Raw genomic sequence first — 22,177 nt, forward strand, 5'->3', positions numbered from 1 at the left:
AAATGTTCATCATCACTAGCCCTCAGGGAGATTCAAATTAAAACTACATTGAGATATCACCTTAAACCAGTTAGAATGGCCAAAATTAACAATACAGGAAACAACATGTGTTGGAGGGGATGTGGAGAAAGGGGAACCCTCTTACACTGTTGGTGGGAATGCAAGTTGGTGCAGCCTCTTTGGAGAACAGTGTGGAGATTCCTCAAGAAATTAAAACTAGAACTTCCCTATGACCCTGCCATTGCACTCCTGGGTATTTACCCCAAAGATACAGATGTAGTGAAAAGAAGGGCCATCTGTACCCCAATGTTTATAGCAGCAATGGCCACGGTCGCCAAACTGTGGAAAGAACCAAGATGCCCTTCAACGGATGAATGGATAAGGAAGATGTGGTCCATATACACTATGGAGTATTATGCCTCCAACAGAAAGGATGAATACCCAACTTTTGTAGCAACATAGACAGGACTAGAAGAGATTATGCTGAGTGAAATAAGTCAAGCAGATAGAGTCAATTATCATATGGTTTCACTTATTTGTGGAGCATAACAAATATCATGGAGGACAAGGGGTGTTAGAGAGGAGAAGGGAGTTGGGGTAAATTGGAAGGGGAGGTGAATCATGAGAGACTATGGACTCTGAAAAACAATCTGAGGGGTTTGAAGTGGCGGGGGGGGTGGGAGGTTGGGGTGGCAGGTGGTGGGTATTATAGAGGGCACGGATTGCATGAAGCACTGGGTGTGGTGAAAAAATAATGAATACTGTTTTTTCTGAAAATAAATTATTTAAAAAAAAAGAGGCTGAGAGAATTTCAGGTTCAACATATGAACACTGGAGAGAGTCAAACATGAGTCAATTGCATACAAAGGTTTTATTAATATCTAATTTCCATTTACAAGCCATTCTTGATAATGCCTCACTTTGTGATGTAATTTTAGTGACATTAACATTCAACTTCTTTAAAAAATTGCTAATCACTTGAAATATGATCTCTGTCAGGAAACATCTAGAGCTACAAACCCTTCTGGGTCCGCAGTTATGAATACACTAGTCATCATGCGAGAAACATGTGTCCGTGTGTGCTTGAAGGTGTGCAGACACAGATAATACAGTAGAAATGCATACGAACTCATCTCAGGGCTGGGTGGAAAATATCTGTAAGGACATGCCACACGCTGTAAGCCTACGCTTTAGAGATCCATAATTAGGTAAGTTTTGAAAAGTAGGTATAGAAGCCGAAGAAAGTTTCAGACCTGATTGGGAAAGTAGACCTGAACAGGAAAGAGTACGGTGGAGGATCGGGGCAGCCGGTATGGAGGCGATATATACCCCAACCTGCCCACAGACACTCTGCTTTTTCTGGAATTCAATGGACAAACTACAAGAAGAGTAATACACCAAATGCTTCCCATTTGCCTCACTTTTTCAAGCACAAGTCTTGACAGCCCTAAGCCCGCCATAATGAGCCTCTCCCATTCTCACACTTGCCCTCTGCCCCACCTGCCACTCTGAGACCACCACCAACACGCGGCCGTTTGGGGCACCGGTGCTGCTGCGACCACCACCCTACAAACCCTCACGTTCCCCAAGTCTTTGCTCTGCTGTCACCTTCTCCGGGAGGCCTGGCCCGATGAGGCAGGTGAACTGCAGTGCAGCCCCTGGCACTGCGTCGCGGTACTTTCCCCCAGCACACACATCCTCCTCGTTTACTGTGCTTTCTCCCCCTCCGGACGCTGGAGAATGTAAGCTTCACAGAAGTGGGGATTTCAACTCCGTGTTACCCACTGCTGCCCCCCAAGAGTCTAGGACCATACCAAGGGCGCAGGAGACGCTCAGTCACTCTGAGTAAGCCGATGTCAGAGACGCAAACCTCATCAGGCAGGGCGATCGCGTACACTGCCCACCTTGCCCTCAAGCCATAATTCGCCATTATTTACCAAAAAGTCACTTAACTCCTTAACATGGCGTGACGCCGTTCTTTCCTTGATCTCGGCTCCAGTCACACTGAAAGCATTCACACTCAGCACATTCTCGCTCAACACTGAACTTCTGCCATACTGCCTCTTTGACTGGAAATGTTTCCTTCATCTTCCTCACCAACTAACTCCTTCACCCCTCAGCTGTTCCAGTAGTTCCTCTAAGAACCACATTCTGCTCTTCCTGAGGGTGAAACCCCCCAAGTCCAGGACCGCAGAGTACTGCATACCTCTCCGGCCTAGAATTTTCATCTGGGATGTGTACTCAGATCTGTCTGTATGAACGAGTGATTAATGACTCACCGCAGCGGACGATCTATACTCAATATGAAAGCAAAGAACATGTTAATTTTTTTTTTACATTTTTATCCTCCACATCTAGCACACACCTGGCCCCAAAAAGGCACTCAAAAAAATGTGCTGAGTGAACACGGCAGTGAAATGAAGAACACTGGTCCACAGTGAGAGGTAACACGACGTACACAGCTGCCCCTGCAGCAGAACTGGTAACGATTCTGAGGGGCTACGTAGTCCCGTTTAAATTAACCTCACTAAACTTAGGGTTCAAATGGCTCTGATTCCCATTACTGCATCCCTTTTGTACAAAAAAAGACTGACAACCAGAGTAAAAGTACTTGGTAATTATCTACTTGATAACTATTCCTTTTCCAACTACCAATCCATATGCAACTCAACATTAACATTAAATAAAAATCAATCCTGGACACGAAAATACTGTAAAAAGTTCTATTAGGCCATATGGCCTTTTAACTCTTTTCATTTTCTAGGCAAAGATCACTCTGGAAGTTTTAAGAGTATCTGTTTTTCTGTTTGCACTTCCAAAAATATATGCCATCTTTTTATAGGATTACCATCTGCCTCACCATGCCTAAGTAAATGTTCTGAATTAGTTTTATTGCTTTTTAATTGTAAAATTTTAAGTTTACACATACTGAAAATGTGTCTAAAGGTTCAAAGGAAAAGGTTTTAGACATGAATACTTTATTCATATGGGCAGAAGCTAACCTCTTCAAACAATTTCCCAGCCTGTTTTCAAAGGAATGACTGGTGATAGTCATGCCTGACATTAAAACACCTAATGAAAACATTTAAAATACAACATCAACTATTTAACATTCAACAAGTAATACAGCTTTATTACTGCTGGTTTATAAGGGAGGAAACCAGGTCTCAGAGAGATTAAAACTTGCCCAACCAAGTTAAGTAATGTGTCACGAGGAGAGATGTGGAATGTGATCGTGGCACATCGAAGCTCCCATTCTCCCCCGTGACAGGCTGCCACGCAGCCAAGTCAGCAGTTCCCAACTTCCCAGTCTGGGGACCCCTTCATCCTCTTACAAATTACTCAAGACCACCAAAAGCTCGTCTATGTGGCTTTTATCTACTGAAACTTTGCCTGCTAGAAATTAAAACTGAGATTTAAAAATAGTTAATCATTTTTCAATGACAATATACTCATTACATGTTAACATAAATAACATTTTTCTGAAAAATAAATATATTTACCCAAACAATAAAAATTCAGTGAGACAAGCGGCACTGTTTTACATTACTGTAAATCGTTTTTCTGTCTGACTTAAGACAGCTGGACTCTCATGTTTCCATCTGCATTCAATCTGCTACAATATGTTGTTCCAGTTAAAGCCTAATTAGAAAATCCAACCTCCTACAGATACATAGCTAGTAAAGGGAGAAATATTTTCTTTTAATAATATTTTCATATAACCGTGGGTATTCTTTCCTGTGATATTATACCAAAAATCAACAAGTGATAGTTTCTTAAAAACTCAGTTGCACTGGGAAATCTGAAACCCTTTAGATAACTTCTTTATTACATTCAAATCCCATGGTCTAAGCTTGCATTTTGAATCAATCATCCAGGTATGTATTATTTTGTAGTATCATAGTGATTTCATTAGGCAATCTTGAAAAATCCCATTTATTAACATTACCATTGACTGATCCCATCAGGAAAGTCTAAGCACTGGGAAGCAGTAAACTAACAGTGGGAGACACAAGCTCTCCATAATTCTGATTTTTGCTTTAAAGCCTGGATTTATCACTGACACCAATACTGTCTGTAAATTTATGAAACTGTATCTACTGAAACCCTGAAGCTAAAAAACCGTAGTTGGTCAACAGGTCTTTTGTTAATTTATTTAGGTTTTGTTTTGTTTTTTAAGTTAAGTTCTTTGCCCAACGTGGGGCTTGAACTCATGACCCTGAGATCAAGAGTCACATGCACTACTGACTGAGCCAGCCAGGCGCCCTGTCAACAGTTCTTTCAGGTAAAAGTGGTATCTCCTGACAGATTTCATGAAAGAGGAGCTGTAGTGCAGCATCTCCAACAACAGCACAAATGCTTCCCCTGAGACACCTTCTTCCATTAGTCTGCGGGAGAAACCATGCTCTATACACTTGCATTTTGTCTCAAGGATTTTGAAAAGATGTGTACTCAGGGTCAAGATTTAGTAAGTGTAACAATTTTTACAGCTTCCTCAGTGACTTTTTTTTTTTTTTTTTTAAGATTTATTTATTTACCAGAGACAGCACACAAGCAGGGGGAGCAGCAGGCAGAGCAGGCAGAGCAGGCAGAGGGAGAAGCAGGCTCCCCACTGAGCAGGGAGCCTGATGGGGGACTCGATCCCACGACCCCAGGATCATGACCTGAGCTGAAGGCAGACACTTAACCTACTGAGCCACCCAGGAGCCCCTCCTCAGTAACATTCTTAAACATAACTGTGACTTGCTTTTTACTGCAAGTGCTTAGAGGTAAAGAACAGGAGACTGCTATGAATGTTCAAATCAGAGCTGGGGCCACAGCCATGGCCATGGGAGGGCACCACCAATTGTATCCACCATTGCTTCTGCACCCTCAGAGAATGGCAAATAATGTTTCAGCCTCATTATCAAAGGGGATCCACAGACCATACTTAGAACTATCAGCTTAAACTATCTGTGAAGACAGTTTAAAAGAACAAAGAGAAAGAATTTAAGGTAAGCAAGGCATCCACATAAGTTACCAAGACAAAGAGTTTCACTATCATCTCTCTGCCCTAAAGGTGGCCAGTTTCTTAGCAAGCCATTGTTCGTGCCCTTCCATTTCAGCTCCTCAGTTTCTATTCCGTTGTTATTGAATCTGTCAGTATATTATTTGCCATTAACTTTATAAAAAATGAAAAATAACAGATAATAAAATCCTTCCAGAAAGGGAGGAGAAAGGAGAGAAAGTAGACCATATGATAAAAAGGAAAATAAAGGCAATGGCCAATACTAGATGAAATGCAACAGAATTTAGGTACCAATGTTTGGTATGCCAATATATATAACTGGGATAAACTCAACTATTAGAAAAAGATTTTCAGGTCTGGTCTTAAAAATCCCATCATATGCAAAACAAAGTTTCAAAACACTATAACACCATCTGCTAGCCACTATCAGACTATCCCCTTCTTCAGCATTCCTGCGATTATCCTATTCTATGAAGTGAATCAAGTTTACTTGTAGTCTACTTGAGATCATGAATGTTATCAGTCACTGGTATATCCCCATTACATAAAATACCTCCTGGGTTTGACTGAGGTTCATCCAAACTTTTTTGAATTTAAATTCACTGCATATTTTAAGCATGCAAACAAGTAAGTAATTTTTTTTTAAGTTCTTCCTACAAAAATAATTGATTCATAAACACTAAATAAATGCAGATGGCTAAAAATTTTCTGTGGAATTAAGTGTAAACAAAACCATTCTAAAAGCCAACAAAACAGTACTTTAAAAAAATATAGGCTTTTGTACAAAGACTGCTTTGCAAATATGATTAACTTCTACTTAAAAGAAATGTCAAAATGGAAATCACATGTAATATATCATTGAAGGACACATTTTACACAATTCAGACTGACAGAATTCCGTCAATGGATATTTAAAGGAAAGACACTGGTCCTACATATGGAAATTACGAAAGACTGCATATTTGTTTCAATTAAAAATGAAATGTTTAAAAATACGTGAGTCCATACTTAAGTAAAGTTTTTCAATTAACTGAAAAACACCAATCTTACTTGCTTCAGGAAAAATCCTCTAACAGAAAAGAATGAAAAAAGGAATATGCAAACAACAAGAAAGCTAGTGTAACAGTAATAAGATAGTAAAAATGGTCATACAAATACAAAGGGGCACATTACATAAGGTATAACCCACACAGAAAATAAAAATGCCAAATATTTTTACACACAAGGAGGCCCAGGTGGCACAGCCAGTTAAGCATCCAACTCTTGGTTTCGGCTGAGGTCATAATCTCAGGTCAGGAGATTAAGCCCGAGACAGGCTCCACACTAAACGCAGAGTCCACTCGAAATTCTTTCTCTCTGCCAGCCTCTCCCACACATGTTCTTTCCCTCTCTAAAATAAATCAATCAATCTTTAAAAAAAAAAAAAAAAACTATACACACAAAATCGAACATTAAAATACCTTTTTCAGCCCAAGAAAATAAATGAAAATGAAGAATACAGATTTAAATTACATAATTACTTTATTCCTTTAATATATGGATTCTGTACTCTAAAATGTAAGAAAGCATCTGCTTTTCCAAATGTGCTAATATATGAGGTCACAACGGAAATATCGGTAAACTGAAAAATCAGAAATATCTCACTGGGGCACCTGGATGGCTCAGTTAGGTATCGGACTCTTGGTTTGGGGTTAGGTCATAATCTCAAGAGGAGGAGCCCCACACTGGGCTCCACTGGGCAAGGAGCCTGCTTGGGATTCTCTCTTCCCCACCTCTTAAAAAAAAAAAAAAACAAAAAAAACTCCTCAAATGACGACAAGACAATAAAAACATAAAAAGGAAAACAGAAAAGTAAAAATGACCAAACATCCTCTTGAATCAAAGAGGAAATCTCAAAGAGAAGAAAAATGGTATACTCTTTATAAACTAAAATCATGGAAATGCGACAGATCAAAAACTATGTGATTCTGCAAGACCCTACTAACTGGGCTCCCAGAAAACTTCTAAGCCTTAAAGGCTTACAAAACTAAACATTAAGGAATTTTAAAATTAATAAATAAAAATAAATAGCTAGGAATTAAAAGAAACAAAGTATGCATTCAATTCCAGAAGTCAGCAATGAGAACCCCCCCCCTCCCGCAAAAGACGAAAACACAAACTAATGAATCAGAAAACAAAAAATAGTAGTGGTAAACATTCTAAGAGTTGATTTTTCGGTCAAACGATGAGCAGCTAAGCTGGCTGTTGTAAGAAAAAGGAAAACTGTATTTATATGAATTAGAAATGAAGTAACTACAAAATATGTAAGAGTACTGTGTAATTTCAATAAAAATTTGAAATTTAGATGAAATGAGAATTTTAAGGCAAAATATGTATTACCAAAATTTGCCTTACAAGAGGCAGGAATCCAAAAGAGACTAATAGTTGTCAAACAACTTGAGGAAGTCCTGAAAGAACTACCACGAGCCCTCTTCCTTTGGGGAGAAAAGGGGACTAATTACTAAAAACACAAAATACAAAACTCACTAACCTACTTCAGGACATAGAACAAGCAGCCTCCCAAATGTACTTCTGAAGCTAAAGAATACTAATACCACCACTGGACAAAGACAATACATTCAATACAAAACGAAACAAAAAACCCCACAGATCTCACTTATGAATACTGAAATGCAAATTTTAAACACCAGAGTGGTGAGGGGAAACAATTCAGCTATGTAAGGTACATCCCAGGATTGCCTGCACAGCTGATTATTTGTAAATTCATTATAATTTACCATAGAGCAAAGGAGCAAAATCGTATGACAACAGCTATAAATCTCTCTCTCTCTCACAAACACACACACCAAAAAAAATTATCAATCCTAACCCTTCAAAATAGAAACAGATGGACATTTAAAACATGATGATATAACAAAATTAAGAGTCATATGAATAAAGAAATGATAAAAAGCCAGCAACAAGGATGTGGATTATCAAGTATTAATTAACATTATTTTCAACATGCCAGCTAATTAATCAGACAAGGGTAAGGAGTATAAATATTGGAAAGGAGAAGGCAAACTGTCATTATTTACAGATGGCAGGAGTGAGTACCTACAATACAACAGATGCAGCCGAACAACTATTAGGGAAAAAAAGAAAACAAAAAAAATTCCCTCTAGTGACTACTTACAAAATTTACATGTAAAAATCACTAGTAATTACTTTAAAAAAGCTGGTGGGGGGTGGGGCGCCTGGGTGGCTCAGTGGTTAAGCCTCTGCCTTCGGCTCAGGTCATGATCTCAGGGTCCTGGGATGGAGCCCCGCATCAGGCTCCCTGCTCCGCGGGAAACCTGCTTATCCCTCTCCCACTCCCCCTGCTTGTGTTCTCTCTCTCTGTATCTCTCTCTGTCAAATAAATAAATAAAATCTTTAAAAAAAAGAAAAAAGGCTGATAGGCTAATATAGTAAAAGACTAGATTTGATTTACAATAGTTTCGAAAAAGATGAAATTATTTTTTTCAAGATTTTGTTTATTTATCTGACAAAGGGAGAGTGAGTGAGCGAGCACACAAGTAGGGGGAGCAGCAGGCAGAGGGAGGAGCAGACTCCCCACTAATCAAGGAGCCCAACCAGTGCTCAGCCCCAGAACCCTGGGATCACAACCTGAGCCAAAGGCAGATGCTTAACTGACTGAGACACCTAGGCACCCCAGATGAAATTAATTTTTCAAAAATGTCCAGAAATACATGAAAAACTTTAAAACTCCTCAAGAGGATCATAACCGATTTAGATATATAGAAAGACACATTTTGGGCGCCTGGGTGGCTCAGTGGGTTAAGCCGCTGCCTTCGGCTCAGGTCATGATCTCAGGGTCCTGGGATCGAGTCCCGCATCGGGCTCTCTGCTCAGCAGGGAGCCTGCTTCCTCCTCTCTCTCTCTCTGCCTGCCTCTCTGCCTACGTGTGATCTCTCTCTGTCAAATAAATAAATAAAATCTTTAAAAAAAAAAAAAGACACATTTTATTCTCAGATAAAACAATTAAATCCTGTCAAAACATTCCTCAAGACCCCAAGAAAACATCAATGATATCTGCAAGAAGCCAGATAAAATTATACTGAAATTGGACCTATAAACAAGGAAAAGAGGAAAAATCTAAAGGATAAATGAGGGCGAATGAGCTGCACAAGATATTAAGCTGCACAGCTTAGGGCACCTGGGTGGCTCAGTCAGTTAAGCGACTGTCTTCCGCTCAGGTCATGATCCCAGCGCCCCCGTTTCGAGACCCACACGGGGCTCCCTGATCAGCAGGGGGTCTGCTTCTGCCTCTGACGATCCCCTCTCTCATGCTCTCTCTCTCTCAAATTAAAAAAAAAAAAAAAATTAAAACTAAAAATTAAAACAAAACATACAGCTTAAAACTGGAGGGGGGAAAAAGACTAGAAAGTCAAGAAATAGGAGCACGTGCCCAACAGAACACGTGACGCTACTGGGGGGAAGAGCGATTCTTCAAGAAAGGATGAGGAGCGGGCTGGGTGACCATCTGGGGAATGAGGGACAAAGCAAAGCTCTTACTTCCTTATATAAAAGTACTGTGCAGAAGGATCAAATACATAAACATAAAAGAAAATACAAAAGTTGTAGGAAAATCTTTTAAAAAAATCTTAGCACTGCAGAAAGCTTTTCTATGCATAACATAAAACCATGAAACCATAGAGGAAAAGAATGACAATCCAACAATGCAAAAGTTATAAATCTCTGGATAGCTAAAAGAATGGCATTACTAAAGCCAAAAGATAAACCAGAGGAAAACTGCGAGCACATGACAAAGGACTAATTTCTGTAGCACACACTGTGCTCTTAGAAATCAGTACGAGAAAGGCACAAAATCCCATAAGCAAACAGGCACAACATACAAAAGAACAGTTCACAGAGAAATAACGGAAGGAAAGAAAAAAGAAAGGCAAGAAAACAAGAGAAACCAAGCAAGTGAGAGAGGGAGAAAACAAATTCAAGTAGCCAATCATCACCCTAGAAGATTTTCAATTCATTCATAACAATGAAATTAAAGGAATCTGGGGTGCTAGAAACTGTTCTATATCTTGATTGTGGTAGTGGTTACACGACCAAATATATTTGTTAAAAATCAACAGATGGTACGCTATAAAGGCTGGCTTTTATTCTAAGTATATTCTAAAATTTTTACTAACTTATTTGAGAGAGAAAGAGAGCGAGCACACATGCACACACACGGGGAGGGGGAGCAGAGGGAGAGGGACATACTCCACTCCACGCTGAGCGTGAGCCCAACAGAGAACTCAATCTCATGACCCTGAGATCATGACTTGAGCTGAAATCAAGGAGTCAGATGCTTAACTGAATAAACCACCCAGGTAGCCCTCCCTGGAGGATATTCTATCTCAACTTTAAAAATGCACTGAAAGGAAAAGCGAAATGGTAGTACCTCTCACCTATGAGTTTGAAAAAAGTTAAATCAGTAACAATGTTGGCAAGGGCATGAAAAACTGATAAAAAACTCAATACAAATTGGTATGATTTGTGGAGAATTATTTGAAAATATTTATCAAAATTTTAAATTCACACATGCTTTAAAGAAGTTAATTATGTGATCAGGAATTTGTGTTTTGGATATATACTCATGCCAAAAACAATGACATACGGAAAATGATGTTCCCTAAAGCATTAAAATTTTTAAAAGCTACTATTACTTGATCATTTACATTAGTACTGGTAAATATAGGCCACACATTAGCCCAATGCATGCCAGGCTCTGGTTTAAGCCTTCTGAATACACAGCATCTTACTAAACCCTTAGAACCCAGTGTACTCAGTACTGCACACAAAGCAGTCTAACACAGTAGAAAGCACTCTGGAACCACAAAGCAGGAGTTCATATATTTCCTGGGTCCACGATTTAACAGTTGTGTGATCTTCAAAATAACGGAACCCACCACTCAAGTCAGTTGTGAGGTTTAAACATGTTAATATATGGGGCACCTGGGTGGCTCAGTAGGTTAAGTCTCTGCCTTCAGCTCAGGTCATGATCCCAGGGTCCTGGGATGGAGCCCCACATTGGGCTCTCTATTCCATGGGGAGCCTACTTATGCCTCTCTCTCTGCCTGCCTCTCTGCCTACTTGTGATCTCTCGGTCAAATAAATGAATAAATCTTAAAAAAAAAAAAAAAGCGTTAATATATGCGGTGTCCTCACAACATAGCCTAGTGCCTATTAGGCTGCTATGTGTTTGCAGCTAATAGTAGTAGTCCAAACAGTAATATCCCCACTGTAGAAATGGGGAAGCTGAGGTACAGATTAAGGGTAGAACTGATTCTACAGGTCAAAGAACTGATTCTACAGAATGAGTCCATTTATTCACTCTACAGACATATGCTAAAAAATTTATTTTGGCAAAAATGCAGAGTTAATCTAAATATCTGAAACAATCATAGACAACACAAATCAGTGAACTACTTTAATAAACTATAATCCACCAATACGACAGGATATCATGCAGATAAACCAAGGGGTCCAAAATACATTGTTGGTAAAGGGCGAGCTACAAAACAAAATGCAAACATGATCCCATTTGTGTACGTGTTCATACGCCTACACGTATAGAGTGAGCGTCTCAAAGACTACCCGGCCTCCGTGACGGCAGCTCGAGTGACCAGGGCAAGGGGTCGGAAGCCCGACAGACTGCTCTTTTCCGATACAGGTCTCGTCCGCTTTTTGAACTGCGCCTCACACCACGTTAACTTTTACAAAAAGCGCTCCATCAGTGCCCGGTTTGGCTGACCAAAAGAAATCCGCAGAGGGTTTTGGCTTTTGCAGAAAAGGCAAAGAGCAGAAACAGCAAAGAGCAGAAACAGCATTCCCTGTGTTTGGCAGTGAGCGGGGTGGGAGGCTGTGCTCCCTCAAGCCGCGAGCGTGGCGCCCCCCAGCTCCTGCCCGGGGAACTGCACTCAGTGTCCAGCTTCCAGCCGCGGGAGCTCGGAACTGGGCCTGTGAGCATGTGTGCTTTACCCGATTCACGCTGGGCATCCATTGGCAAGACATGTTCTAAGGTACCAGAAAAACCTCAAAGAGATTATTTTGGGGGGTATGGAAATGCTCAAAACATTTCCCATGTAATTTATGATAAGTGCTTCTTCACTTTATATACCATTTTGGCTCATAAAAGGTTTCACAGGAACGCCCTACTTTCAGATAGTGGGGGAGTCCTGTATTAGATCTTTCGGTGACCAGGAAGCACGTTTCACTTTACTACAAAACAACCACCCCCACCACAACCTGAGAAAAGAAACAGGCAGGCTAGGTAAAGTACGTACTTGTGTGTTTCGGTCACCTCTTATCCAGAAAAGCAGGACGCTGATGCCCTCAGGGTCAAAGGTCTCAATACTTTTCCTAAATCCATCTCTCCCTAAACCTTCCCAAACCATTCCCAGTTTTCCCTCGCTGTTTATCTCAAGGATGCAAACTCTTCCCCTCCATGCCCTGTGTCATTTCGGGTCCCGCACTGTCATCTTCAGTCTTTCGCTCCCCTGTTCACAAGCAGCCTCTTCCCGTGGCGCCGCTCCCTCTGCATGCCAGGAATGAGCACCTTCTCCAACCCAAATCCCTGACACCGGACAACCTTGGCACCCTGGGGTTCGCCCCATATGGCAAGTGCTTCTCACGACATTCGCTATGATTTCTGTTTAACTTACACCACCCACCACGGTGAGTCCCTCTCCCATCATCATTTCAGGTGACATCCTTGTCTGGACACTGTAAGACACTGCACTTCCTTGAAAAGTTTAAGGACATGCTGCCAGACCTACACAGAGATGAAAGGCCTTACCCTCAAGGACCTTAGACTCAAGTACAGACTATAAGCAAGCAGCGTTTGCAGAAACAGGGAGGGGCTGCACAGGCAGAGTTCAGGGGCTATCCCCATTCACAGGAGATACCCAGGAGGAAGAGGAGGGGGTCCTGGCAGCCGTTAGTACCTCTACACCATACAACTTCCATTACTAATACCAGCACAACCACTGCCCAGTCGGAGGGGACTACATCCTAAAAAACGTACATTCATCTTCTTGGATCCTCGTAAGAACTCTATCAGAAGGTATTGTCTTTATATCTTTATCTCCATTTTATAGAAGAGGAAACTAAAGCTTAGAAAGTTTGAGTCTGGGACACCTGGGTAGCTCAGTCGGTTAAGCATCTGACTCTTGGTTTGGGCTCAAGTCATGATCTCAGGGTCCTGAGAGTGAGCCGGCATCAGGCTCTGTGCTCTGGGCAAAGTCGGCTTGAAATCCTTTCCCTCTCCCTCTCCCCTTCCCCAACTCAAGCGCATTTCTCTCTCTCTCTCTCTCTCTCAAATAAATAAAATCTTTAAAAAGGTTAAAAAAAAAAAGGAGGGGCGCCTGGGTGGCTCAGTGGGTTAAAGCCTCTGCCTTCCGCTCAGGTAATGATCCCAGGGTCCTGGAATTGAGTCCCACATCAGGCTCTCTCTTCTACGGAGAGCCTGCTTCCTCCTCTCTCTCCCTACCTGCCTCTCTGCCTACTTGTGATCTGTCTGTCAAATAAATAAATAAAAATCTTTAAAAAAAAAAAAAAAAAAAGGAAAGAAAGTTTAACAATCTGTCCAAAGTCACAAGGGAAGGGGCCAAGTAACCGACCTGAGTACCGACCTGCGGTGCATAGTCTAGAAACAACCACCTTTTCGGACGGTTTAGAATGGGAGAGCAGAGCCTAGTGACTAAGAGCACAGACCTGGAACCACGCCACTTGAACTCAGATCACAGGCAGCATTTCCTAATGAGCGTGTGCACCCAGGCCTCAGATTCGTCATCTAGAACAGACATCAAACAAGCGTCTACCCAGGGGAACTCACTTCTGGGTGATGGCACGAGGAAGCTGACAAACCTTCTCTGCAAGAGGCAACCATACAGTTGGATCAAACCGTAGAATGCGACCACTTCAGCACTCTGGAGATGAACTAACAGCATGTGAGAACGGAGAACCTTATTCGTGAAAACCACTCAACTCTGGGACTGCATTAAAATTACAGACTTTTATGCTCCAAAACACGGTGAGAGCAAGTCACAGACTAGGAAAAAATATTTGTATGTCACATATCTGATATAGCATCTTTATGCAGAACAAATAAAAAACCTTTACAACTGAATTAAGATCACCTAAGTTTTTAAATTGGCAGAGGACATGGATAGATCTTTTACTAAAGAAGACAGAAGACATGCAAATGGCTAATAAGCACGTTATTATTAAGGTGCTTAATATTACTGGTCATTAATAGAAATTAAAAGCCACAATGATACCAGCACACAGCCACCTGAATGACCAGACTTAGTGTTAGCAAGTACGTGGCGAAACTGCAACCTTCATGCATTGTTGGTGGGAATGCAGAACAGCTTGACTTTTGAACCGTTCTGTTTTCCTTAGTGTGAGAAAAATGTTAAAATGCGTGACTAAATATAGGTAACAAAAAGATTTTTGATAGAGCAGGTACATTTTAGACCCCCAGAAGTCAGTGCCTATCAGTTCATGGGGACCCTGTACTTCCTTTTTGCTACCGCTGTAGAATGCTTGTGTATTGAATTCATTCTTCTTGTGGCACCTTAAGGAAGTTTCTCGTTTTATTTTAGTTGATTTTGTCAGTTTTCTTTTATTGTTTGCTCCTTTAGTTGTCTTAAGAAATCCTCCTGATGCTGAAGTCCTATACTCTTCCGTATTTCCTATACAAGTACTGAAGTGTTGTTTTTCACCTGTAAGTCCTTGATTAATCCAGTATTGATTTATACAATGTAAGGATTAATTTACAGTTTTGCACATGGAAACCAAGTGGCTAACACATAAAAAAAATACTGACCCTCCGGCACCTGGATGGCTCAGTCGGTTAAGCCTCCAACTCTTGGTTTTGGTTTCAGTTCAGGTCATGATCTCAGGTACCATAAGATCAAGCCCTGAATGAGGTTCTCCGCTCAGTGGAGAGTCGGCTTCAAAGATTCTCACCCTGTGTCCCTCCCTCGACTCACAGAAACACTTTCCTCTCCTCTCCTTTCCCCTCTCCCTAAAACAAGTAAGTAAATCTAAATTTAAAAAAACAAAACAAACAAACAAAAAAAAAACAACTAACCCTGATAAGATCAAAGAAACAAAATTAAAATAGGAATAACTTTCCACAACCCAAATTAGTAAAGATTTTTCTAAATGATAATATTCATTACTTGAAAATGTCTTAACATAGCTGTTTAAAAAAAACTTGGTTCTATGCAACTCTTAGAAAAATATTCATACTCTTTGATCCAATAATGCTGTTCTTATAACTCTTAAAGAAATAACACAAAACCAAAGCATGACAATGTCCCCTACATTATTAAATAGGATAAAAAAATAAATTTTAAGAATCAGACACATTCTAATTTCCAACAGTCCGAGAACTGTAAACAAAATTCTAGCACATCTACACACTGGAGCTTCAGGGAACCACTAAAACTGATATTTATACAGGGTTATAAATAACATGAGGGAAAAGTTCATATTGTTCATTTGTTAAGTGCAAAAACACAGGAAACAAAATCATATGTACAGTGTGGTCTCGATTATGTAGAAAGAATAAGGAGGCACACCAGACCAGAAAGAAATACAGCAGAACTGCCATCTGGACCACGGAATGCTCCGTAAATACTATTTTCAATACTTTATTTTCAAAATATTCTATAAATACAGAGTTTTTATAAGAAGAGGTCTGTGAGTTTGTTCTTAAGTTACTTTTCTAAAGGGAGTGGCTGAGTAAGTCCATCAGATTCAAGCAAAATGCAAGGCCTTTTCTTGGCTTTCAGTTCTACCACGAATGAACAAAAATATAAATCAATAGATAAGAATATTGTATTTTTTAAATGAAAGCCTAGGCAGCCTTCTCTTTCTCTTTACCCCACCCAAAACAAATTTTTGCCAATCTGACACTTGATTTTGATTTGTGTATAGTTAGGTCTGGCCCGAAATATTCAGTCTGATGAGTATTATATCAATATAGAGTTAATATAGACTTAATGTATAAATATTAACTCAGAATAATAAACTCATCAGCTTTTCAGTGACCCTCTTAACTCCTTACTCAGCTTCTATTCCACACTCAATCACAATCATTCCCTAGAATGTACCCTCAATTACCGTTCTCACTTGACTCTGACACACTCTCTTGGCAAAACATCACTGCTTCAATCCAACTCTGCCCATGCCATGTCTACACCCTTACAGGAAAACGCGGCTGGAGAAACACATACCATTCTGCCTGGTCTCACTTAACGTCATGACCCATGAACCTCTGCTGGAAACTTAATGCTGCCTGGAAATCAAACTACACTTCCCTGATCCATTCACTCTCTCCTGTTTATTGCCAACCAGCCCCAATCTTTCTTCACACCTGTAACAGGTATTCCCCCATCTTTAATCTCAGCTGATGGCCCAGCTTCCTCGCTCACTGAGAAAATTAGGACATGAGAAGAAAACTTCAGACAAAACCATCCTGTTCCTTTACCTATCCGTGCACCTCTCTCAAGGCCCTCCCCTCCATTTGTCTACTGGATCTCCCTCACGTCCCAACAAGCTGCCCTCTCTACTGGATTCCTCCTAAAAGCATCATTTCTCATGTATACAAACTTGTCTTTAGGCTACCTTCCCCACCAGCTATGGTTCCGTCTCTTTAACTCCCTCTGCAACAAAACACCTTGGGAGAAACATACATACTGGAGACCTACTAATCCTTTCCTCCCGGTTTCCCTCTACCCACATCAGACACCTTCTCTACCACATCAAACAAACTGCCCTGGTCAAGGTCACCAATGACGTCTCACTGTCAATCCAGCATCAGTGCTCAGTTCTTACCTGCTCTATCCACAGCACCTGCCACAGCTGATCAGTCCTTCTCCACTACCGTGTCTCCAATGTGTCACGCTGGATACCGGAGCACTCACGCTGGGTCACTTTTCCTCACACCCCAGTGACTTCCCTCGGTCTCATGCCTGAAATAGCGCTGGTGTCTCCTCCACTCCCAGATCCACATCTTTCATTAGCCTCGTTTTAGTCAACTTCCTTCTTGACACTGCCACTCACTGTGTTAGGAATATCCGAGACTAAAATGTGTTCAAAACTAAACTCAGGATCTCTCCCATCGCAGCCCCATACCTGCTCTACTTGCAGCCTTTGCCACTTGGGTCTAATGGTTACCCCATCCTTCCAACTGCTCAGATCGAAACCTCCACAATCATCCATGGTTCCTCTCCCTCTCCCTCGCCACATTCGGGGTCATGGTTCAACTACTTTCAAAATACATGCAGAATCCAATCTCCCGCTGCCACTTAACTGCCTGTGCTCTCAGCCACAGCAGTTAACTGCCTCCCACTTCATTTCCTTGCTTTCTCCTCGGGCCTCTACATTCTTTTCTCACATGCTGTCAGTGCCCTCAGTAATGAAGTCCTTTATCTCTGACCCAGAAGTGTCAGGTCTTCTGGCAGCAATCATGAAACTGCCAGGCTAAGGTGACAGCCTGAGCACAAGGTGCAATCTCCTACTCGTCACAGTTCTTGACGACTACATGCAAATAAAAATAAATGAAAAATAGTAAATGGAACAGAATTCCTTGGACTTCTTTTAGGGCCTCCAGATCTTACACAACGAGCTTTATTTTACAAAGAATTATGATTATTTGCATGATTACAAAGGTAGATAAAGAAATTTAAAGATAACCAAGTTAAGAAAAATGAACTTAAAACTGCCAAGTAATTTCAAATTTAATTAAGAATAAATTAAGGGGCGCCTGGATGGCTCAGTCAGCTAAACATCTGCCTTCAGCTCAGGCCATGATCCAGGGTCCTGGGATCAAGCCCCACACATCAGACTCCCTGCCCAGCTCCTCTCTCTCCCCACTGCCCAGCTCTCTCTCCAATAAATAAAATCTTTTTAAAAAAATAAATAAATTTATAATTACAACAAAAGCTCTAATAAATTTTCAAGTGATTCTCTCCCACCCTATAGGCTACTGACACAAAAATATGGGGTAGCACTAGTTTGCTGTGTGACACTGAATCAATCTCTACTTTGTGAGTCTGCTTTCCCATATAAAATAGGTTGATCTCTAAAGCATGCTCAGTTCTGTAAGTACCTGACTCAGGGCAAAGAAAAATATGCAGAGACTAAGAAATTTAACCTGCAGAAACAAAATTTTACACGAGCATCTCTAAGCATCTTTTTAACTGTGTTCAATACACTTCTATTAAGTTAAATATGAAAATGTTCACAAATCCAATCATTTAAAATATTAAGGGAGCTGGCTTATATAAGAATTGATTAATGAGCTAAATTCACTCCTCTTTAACTTTAATTCAGACTTTAACATTTAAAATTTAAAAAGCAGAACACTTGGGGTGACTAGCTGGCTCGGTCGGTGGAGCACGCAACTGTTGATCTTGGGTCATGAGGTCAAGCCCCATGCTGGATGTGGACGTTACCTAAAAAATGAAATCTTAAGGTGCCTGGGTGGCTCAGTTGGTTAAGCAACTGCCTTCAGCTCAGGTCATGATCCTGGAGTCCCAGGATAGAGTCCCATATCGGCTCCCTGCTGGACAGGGAGTCTGCTTCTCCTGCTGACCTCTCTCTCCCTCTCTCTCTCTCTCAAATAAATAAATAAAATCTTTAAGAAAAAAAATCTTAAAAAAAGAAGGTAGCACACCTATATACCAGTTCATCACCATCTATGAAGTGTGCACATATTAAATGTTTAATGTATACATTTTTATACCTGTGTAGACACTTACCAATGTACTAGCTAAAAACGCCGCAAGTTCCCTAAACAACAGTAGCGCTTTCATTGCCGATGACCAAGTACAGCCTCACTGGTTAAGTACCCAGTAGATAAGGCCCTTTGAGAACTTTGTTTTACGAACTGGTTAAAAGTAAGGTCCAAAGATCTATGTTTGCTGCTTTCGTTTTTATTCTGGCTTTAAAAGTTGAGGAAAAAACTAAAAAAATTAAGATACTGATCCACGAAGTCCAACATCTGGTGAAGAAGAGCTTCAGTTCAAGACAAGAAAATGAAAGGGAAGAAATTACAGAAGAAACTGAGAATTTTCCTGTAAAGGAACGACACAAGCTCACAGACTGAAAGGCTCCATGGAACGCTCAGTGCACAGAAGAACAATAAGCAGGCACACCGTGATGAAATTTATAGGAGATAACAAAATGAAACTAAAAGCTTCCCCCAAAATGAGGGGAACATGACACACAACTGATGGGAAACAGCAACTAACTCAGTAACGCTGCAAACTGCTGGTCCAACATCTTCAAAATTCCAAGAGCAAATTTCTTTTCAGTGCGGCATGCGTTCCCAGGGAGCGACTTCCTGTGCATGTGTGCACTGCTCGGCACCCGTGCAGGGCCACGGCTTCTGGTAAATGGACTGTGAGGAACATGACATGTGTCACTTCTGGGCCAAACAGTTCAGGGCCAGCGTGACCCGTCAGCTCTCCCCTGCGCCTGCTGTGGTAACGCAGAGCCGTCAGGGGACGGGCACGGGGACCCGCGGGTGAAAGCAGACTGGACCCAAAGACGACGCAGGAAGAGCCCAGGCGCAGTGCAGACTTGGGGCAAGCAAGACAGAACTTCTATTTACCCGTGAAAATTTCAGAGTTCATCTGTCACTGCAGCATCACCTACTCCATCCTGACTACAGCAATAACCGAGGGGCGCCAGGGTGGCTCAGCTGGTTAAGCATCTGCCTATAGCTCAGATCATGATCTCGGGGTCCTGGGATCGAGCCCCACACTGGGCTTCCTGCTCAGCGGGGAGCCTGCTTCTCCCTCTGCCTGCCGCTCCCCCTGCATGTGTGCGTACACGTTCTCTCTGCCTCTGACAGATAAGTAAAATCTTTTTAAAAAATAAATAAATAAATAAATAAATAAATAACCTAGAATTCTACACACACAGACTATAAATTAGATATTTGGAACATACATGCTTTCTGACAAAGACTGAACAAAACACAATAACCCCACCTTTCTCAGGAAGTTACTAGAATGAGCTCCATTAAATCAAGGACGTAAACTAAGAAACAGAATATAGGTAGCCTCACTCTGGAAAGAGGAGAAAAGAATCTCTAGGTTGCTATTATAGCTCCTGCTGTTCAGCCTCTTTAAGATAATGTCCCGCCGCTTACGGTTCTTCCCAAACACAGCTCACCCTCCAAGAGCCGGCTCAACTGTTACCTCCTCCACGAAGACACAGATTCAAGTTCCCCACCTCCCAGGAGTGAATGAAAACATCGCGCAGCCACAGGACGTGCCCTCCAGTTGCGACTCTGCTAGCGCTGTGGTCTATGACTTGGGCCGACTGCTTCACCTCAGTTTCCCTCTCCCCAGGATGTATGCAAGGATGAAGCTGGCCAATAATCTGAAGCTCCCTTTTAATCCTCAAATGCAGTAATTCTCCAAATGCACAAAACTATTAAAATCTTCAAATAATTCTATGTGTGTTAAATGCTTACATACTTCCACAGTCTGTGACATTTGGTAATAATATTATTCCCTAAGTATATTTTTTTCACTTTCAAAAGCAACTGTCAACAGATAAAAATGATTATTGTCATAGGGATGATATTTCCTTTAAAACCAAAATTAAGCTTTAATAAGAAACATCTCATTACTATAAACACCAAAACAAAATTTACAAAAGCAAAATCATACTAAGTAACAGTACACCAGTGAGAATTCACCTTACTTTACCGGTGTATTAACCCTGCTGCTTCAACCATCCAGTGTTGCTGGGGTACCCAAAATAACACCTATTCCCCACAAGGACAACCATTAGCAGTTCCAAATAATAGGCCATCTAGAGCACGTGATGAATTCACCTTTCCTAAATCATTCTAAAGAATAACATCAAATTCTTAAAATTGTTTTTGATGGACATTTTTCCCAGTGGGGGCCACAGAGTCCTCTGTTCTCCTAAAAGGGAAACCTTACACACAAGCACGCACACCAAATATAAATAATCTCGTGCTGTCACTGAAGTGCTGTACATAGGTGCCTCTTCGGATGACCAAATTTACCTGTTGCAAAACTTCAGGATGGCATAGTGACATCTTCAGGTTCACTGATGCTGAGATAACGGTTTGTCTTCCAGGCCTTCAGAGATCTCCGTCTTTTCTTCCTTCTTTCTTCTCTATTACTCAACAGTCTGCTCCCAAGGACAATGGGACAGCCACTGCTCCCCAAACATATTCTCCAAGTGTGATGCCCTTTTAATAATTTTAAGAAAACATTTCAGTGTGATGGCTGTTAACAGTGATACAAATATACGTAAATATATTGCACCAGTATAAAACAAGAGCCTGGAGCCCTGCAGAAGGCCAAGTGCCGTACCTTTGTTGGTCTACATCTCCCCCCAGCTGATTGCAGTGACCCAGTGCCAAGCAACTCGATAGCTGCCCACATCCGTAACCCTCACAATCCTAGTAGCTGCCACCATCAATACTTCCATGGGCTCCCACAGTCTTTCCTCTTTTATTTTCATTTTTCTTGTTCCTTTGGTCTTACTCCCTGTCCCACACAGGGCTTCTTTAAGAAAAACCAAGTCTTGGGATGCCCGGGTGGCTCAGTTGGTTAAGTGTCTGGCTTTGGCTCAGGTCGCGATCTCACAGTCCTGGGATGGAGCCTCACATTGGGCTCCCTGCTCGGCGGTAAGCCTGCTTCTCCCTCTGGTGCTCCCCCTGCTTGTGCTCTATCTCACACACACTCTCTCAAATAAAGTAAATTCAAAAAAAAAAAAAAAAAAAAGAAGAAAGAAAGAAAAAGAAAAAAGAAAGAAAGAAAGAAAAACGAAGTCTTGCATGTATGTTACTAATCACCCACAATGCTCCTTTTAGCTAACCTCAGTATATTTTAAACTGATTATTTTTTTTAGGATTTTATTTATTTGACGGAGAGAAAGCACGCAAGCAGGGGGAGCAGGAGAGGGAGAAGCAGGCTCCCCAGTGAGCAGGGAGCCTGATGCAGGGCTCAATCCCAGCACCCTGGGATCATGACCTGAGCTGAGGGCAGACGCTTAACTGACTGAGCCACCCAGGTGCCCCTAAAGTGATTATTAATATCAGCAGGTTATACTCCT

General features: G+C 41.3%; 1 protein-coding gene across 5 annotated transcripts in view; it reads right to left on the reverse strand.

Moving 5' to 3' along the window:
* The window catches only part of SOCS6 (suppressor of cytokine signaling 6), a 38,039-nt gene that overhangs the window by 11,080 nt on the left and 4,782 nt on the right, over positions 1–22,177 (reverse strand). For 2 of the 5 annotated variants that reach the window (XM_032309497.1, XM_032309496.1), the window contains exon 2: positions 21,120–21,308. The exons of the other annotated variants lie outside the window; for them this stretch is intronic. The gene's annotated coding sequence lies outside the window, so the exon portion shown is untranslated. The remainder of the gene's footprint in view (positions 1–21,119; positions 21,309–22,177) is intronic. 5 annotated transcript variants of the gene reach the window in all.

This window comes from Mustela erminea, chromosome 13 (genome assembly GCF_009829155.1).
Source record: "Mustela erminea isolate mMusErm1 chromosome 13, mMusErm1.Pri, whole genome shotgun sequence".
NCBI lineage: Eukaryota > Metazoa > Chordata > Mammalia > Carnivora > Mustelidae > Mustela > Mustela erminea.